Source organism: Callorhinus ursinus, unplaced genomic scaffold (assembly GCF_003265705.2).
Source record: "Callorhinus ursinus isolate GAN/ISIS: 27379988/994484 unplaced genomic scaffold, GSC_fseal_2.0 scaffold71, whole genome shotgun sequence".
Classification (NCBI taxonomy): Eukaryota; Metazoa; Chordata; class Mammalia; order Carnivora; family Otariidae; genus Callorhinus; species Callorhinus ursinus.
In genome coordinates this window covers 4,660,584-4,665,832 of record NW_027397133.1, presented here as the reverse complement: position 1 = coordinate 4,665,832, position 5,249 = coordinate 4,660,584, and positions in this window count along the sequence as shown.

Below are 5,249 nucleotides of genomic sequence, written 5' to 3'. Positions count from 1 at the left end.
CTTTCTTTCTTTCTTTCTTTCTTTCTTTCTTTCTTTCTTTCTTTCTTCTTCCTTTTTTCTTCTTTCTTTCTTAAAAAAAATTAGTCTCTTAAATTTACCTCTTTAATGAGGTATAACTTATATACCACAAAGTGCGCTAATCTTAAGATCAATGAACTTTTATGTATATGTACAACCGAGTAACCACCACCAAGACCAAGCACTCCAAAAAGCTATCTCATTCCCCTCTCTTCTCCAGTGGAACCACTATCCTGGCTTTTAACACCGTAGTTGAGCATTGCCTGTTACTGAACTTCATATAAATACAATCGTACAGGATATCTTCTCTTTTGTTGGATTTCTTTTGCTCAACATTCTGTCTGTTGAGATTCGTTCATGTTGTCACATGCAGCAATGAATTATTCTTTAGCGGGTTTTGTTACATAGTTTGATTATTGGTCATTTCTAAATATTTTCTGATTTCTGTTATGATTTCTTCTTTGTCTTAGGAATGGCTTTAACAAAATCTTTTTATTGGGGCCCCTGGCTGGCTCAGTCAGTAGAGCATGTGATTCTTGATCTTGGGATCGTGATTTCAAGCCCCATGTTGGGTATAGAGATTACTAAAAAATATATATTTCTATTCATGGATAAAAGATGAGGCATCGCCTAATGAAATAATATGCAGCTATTAAAAAGAATAAAGCTGGGGTGCCTGGGTGGCTCAGCTGGTTAAGTGTCCAACTCTTTTTTTTGGGGGGGGATTTTTTTTAAGTTTAAGTTCAATTAATTAACATATAATGTATTATTGGTTTCAGGGATACAGGTCTGTGATTCATCAGTCTTATGTAATACCCAGTGCTCATTACAACACATCCCCTCCCCAGTGAGCATACAACTCTTGATTTCAGCTCAGCTCATGATCTCAGGGTCGTGGGATGGAGTCCCGCATTGGGCTCTGCGCTCAGCGCTAAGTCTACTTGAGATCCTCTCTCCCTTTCTCTCTGCCCCTCCCCCTGTTCACACTCTAAATAAATAAATAAACAAATAAATAAATAAATATTTTTAGGAATAAAGCTAATCTATAGGTACTGCTTTAGAACAATTGCCAAGTGTCCTAGTCTATTCGGACTACTATAATACAGACTGGATGGCTTATAAACAACAGAAGGTTTTTGCTCATAGTTCTGGAGGCTGGAAGTCCGAGATCAGGGTGCCAGCCTGGTCAAGTGAAGGTTCTCTTCCAGAACACAGACTTCTTGTACCCTCACATGGGAGGAGGGACCAGGGAGCTCTGTGGAGCCTCCTTTTCTTTTTTTCCTTAAGATTTATTTATTTTTACTTGAGAGTGAGAGAGAGGGAAGGGAGAGAATCCCAAGTAGACCCCCCCCCAATGAGTGGGGACCCTGACGCAGGGCTCAATCTCATGACCCTGAGATCATGACCTGAACCAAAACCAAAAGTTGGATGCTTAACCAACTGAGTCACCCAGGTGCCCAGGGTCTCTTTTCTAAGAGCACTAATCCCATTCCTGAGGGCTCCACCCTTATGACCTAATCACCTCCTAAAGGACCCACACACTAATACCATCACCTTTAGGGGTTAGGATTTCAACATGAATTTGGAGGGAACACAAACATTCAGACCATAGCACCAAGGTATGCTGTGGGAAAAATATATATCTATTGCCACAAAAATTCCATGAAACACACCAAGTGCAGTAGCTCTAAAACAGTTGTGGGGTTGGCTGAGAGTTGGCTGATCGGGGCTGGGCTCAGCTGGGAAGCTCTGCCCCATGTTGTTAAAAACAAGACACCGGGGCACAAAATGGAATCACATATGCTAAGCCCCATGTCACCAAACTGGGACTTAAGACAGTTTCAGCTCTCCCAGAAATGGAATCTTAAACCACTCAGTCAGGAATCACCTGATCAGCACGAGTGAGGTCTTCTGCCTGATAGACCCCTGCCAGGCCCTAAAGGAAAAAGTAACCTTGCAATAATCAACCCACTCTTTGGCATAGTTTAAATTCCTTGTTCTTGCTCCCTTCTGCCTAAAAGGTGTTTCATTTCAAACAGCTCCTCGGAGCTCCTTTCCATCTGCTACGTTGGATGCTGCCCTATTCAAATTGATTTTTGCTCAAATAAACTCTTAAAATGTGTATTATGCCTCAGTTTCTCTTTGAACATTGTGGGGTGTGGGCCGGAGAGGGGCAACCACACAAGGGAAGCCTTTCTCACGCCTGTGTCAGTCACAAAAGGAAACACTCTCAGCCTCTGAAGGTCCAAGCTCAGACCCAGCAGGACCGTCGCTCTGCCATTGGCCAAAGCAAGTCACATGACTGCACCCAACGTCAAGGCCATCGTTCAGCCTACCTCCACAGGTAAGGCTCTTTTTATTTGTGTTTTTCTGAAATGGGCACTCATGCTCATACACACGCACACAATTCATATCCATGAAATATTTCTGGATGGATATTAGAAACTGGTAATCATGTTTGCTTCTGGGAAGGGCGTCTCAGGATCAAGGGGAGACAAAGACCTACTTTTCAGTCTATAGTCTCTTGTTCTCTGTGAATATTGTTTCTGACAGTGCTTAACTTTTCATATTAAAAAGAAAGTGGTGAGCTTTTTAAAAACTATGGCCAAAAAGGGCACCCAGCTCAATAGAGTCTCAGTCAGTAGAGCGTGAGACTCTTGATCTGAGGGTTCTAAGTCTGAGCCCCACATTGGGTGTAGAGATTACTTAAAAATAATATCTTAAAAAAATAATTAAAAAATAAAAATAAAAACTGTGGCCAGGAGGTGAAGAGACAAATCCCCCAACTCATCTACCCATTTTCCTGACATCTCGAAATGAGGCCTTCAGTGATGGGACGGGGGTTTTGTTGAGTGTCTTCTTGGTGGTGGTCTTGGGCAACGGATTTTCCTTTGAGCCTCAGCTTCCTCATCTTTAGATGGGGCTAGTAATAACGCCTACCTCAGGGGGTGGCTGTATGGATTCAGGGGCTCTGCTAATCCTTGGCTGTGTGATCTTGGACAAGTCACTTGGCCTCTCTGCGTCTCATCTCCTTCACCTGTGGAATGGGGATAATCATGGCACCTACCCTATCCAGTTGGTGTACATTCACAAAGTTAATTTACAAGACGTGGCATAGGGCCCACCCTGGGTAAGAACTCAGAACCCCCAGCCCTCATCGGTGTGCAAAAGTGCTTGGCACAGGACCGGCTAAAACAAATGGTTACCTTAGTCAACACTGTCTCCTTTCAGCCTTGATCCCATTTAATCCTCAGCACTATGCTATGTGGGGAGCGTGATCATTCAGGTTTTATAGACTTGAAAATAGGTGCTCAGAAACATTGCTTGCCCCAGGTTATATGGAAAGGAAATGGCAAGATCAGAATTTGAACTCAGTTCTGCCTGGCTCCAATTGCCACCCCTACCCCCACCCCCCATACACACAGTGTTTACCACGTGCTACTCTGTTCTAAGCCTTTTACAGGGATTATTCACTAATCCCCACAAGAGCCTCACAAAGTAGGTTACCTGGAACCTGGAACCTGAGGCCCAGAGAAGTTCGTTCCCGGCTCAGGGGTCACACAGCCCGCAAATGATGGAGCTGAGACCTGCACCCGGCTCCAGGCCCTGCACTGCCTCTTCGTAAGCATGTGGCAGATCCAGAACTGATGTCCAGCGCCCTGAGGCCAACCCAGTGCGGGGAGGAGGGAAGGGTTTGTCTGCCCCCTTCTACCCTGTTCCCTAGAAATACCTGGGGAAGTTAGAGTGTGAGTTTGAGTTTTATTTCCCATTATTCAATCAACAGCTCTCCGCCCAACAATTCGCTCTGTGTTCAGCCTGTGCTGGGTAGCCCTGGGGACACAATGGTGCCTGAGACCGTCCCCTCCTGGGACTTGCATTCCAATGTTGGAGACAGACCCGTCCTCAAGACTGCGATGACCCAGAGTGGCAGGGCTGAGTCATGGGAGGCCAGGAGGCTGCCAGAGCCGGGAAGGAATGTCTCATCCAGCCTTGGGGGTCGGAGAGGGCTTCCTGGAGGAGGGAACATCTGCTCTGGGGCTCAGAGAACAAGGTAGTAGAGAGCAGGTTGGCCGTGGCTCTGGGGAAAGGTGCGGATCTGCGCTGTAGTCTGAGGTCTGGACCACGGACCAGCAGCGCCCTCTGCTGGAAGCATCCCGTAGTGCAGCGACCCAGGTACTGCAGGAGTTTGGAAAAGCCTCGCGTTGAACCAAATTCTATGATGTGAGAATCCCGTGCGCCCGCCTTTGGCCAATTTACGTTTCTAAGACTTGATTCATTCAGTCAACCGCTCAGCAAATTCTTACTGAGCACGTACTTTGCACCAGGCTCCGTTCTAGTGCTAAAGATACAGTGCTGACAATACAGAGCCCTATCCATACGCTAACTCATTCAATCCTCGCAGCCTTTGACCTTCCCCATTTTACAGATTCAGAAAATTGACACACAGAGAAGTTGCCCAAGGCCTTCACAGCCAGTAAGTGGTGGAATCAACTGCAAACCCAGAGTCCAATTTTAAGCCATTACAATTACCTCGCCAATAATGTGATGAAACATCATAATATGACGTTACATAAAATAATTTTAGGCCCTGAAAAGTTTTGTGTTTTTTTTTAAGATTTTATTTATTCATTTGAGAGAGAGAGAAAGAGAGAGCACGAGAGGGAAGAGGGTCAGAGGGAGAAGCAGACTCCCTGCTGAGCGGGGAGCCCGATGTGGGACTCGATCCCGGGACTCCAGGATCATGACCTGAGCCGAAGGCAGTCGCTTAACCAACTGAGCCACCCAGGCCCTGAAAAGTTTTGTGAACAAGATCAAGCAGGGGAAAGCGGTAGTGTTTTGGTGAGACGGTGTAATTTGGGAGGGGCAGTCAGGGAAGGCCTCTCGGAGGAAGCGGCCTTTGAGACGCTCCCACACTAACGAATGGGATCTGTGGGAAGAGAGGTCCAAGCAGGGGGTACAGCCAAAGGAAAGGCCGGGCGGCAGGCCCTGCAAGAAAGCCGTCGGTCTGGGATGCAAAGTTTCCAAGATTCCAGCTGCGCTGAAAGCCGGCTTTCCGGACTCCAGGGCGCTGGAATCGTCCCCGGATTCCACCGGCCCGACAGGCCACGGGTTCATCGGCGCCGATTCTGCTACTGCCTCAGGGCGGGGGCCGCGGGGGCTCCAGTGGAGCCGGGCGGTGGGCGGGGTCGGCCTCACCTGCGGGGGCGGGGCTCCCGGCCGCCCCGCCCCTC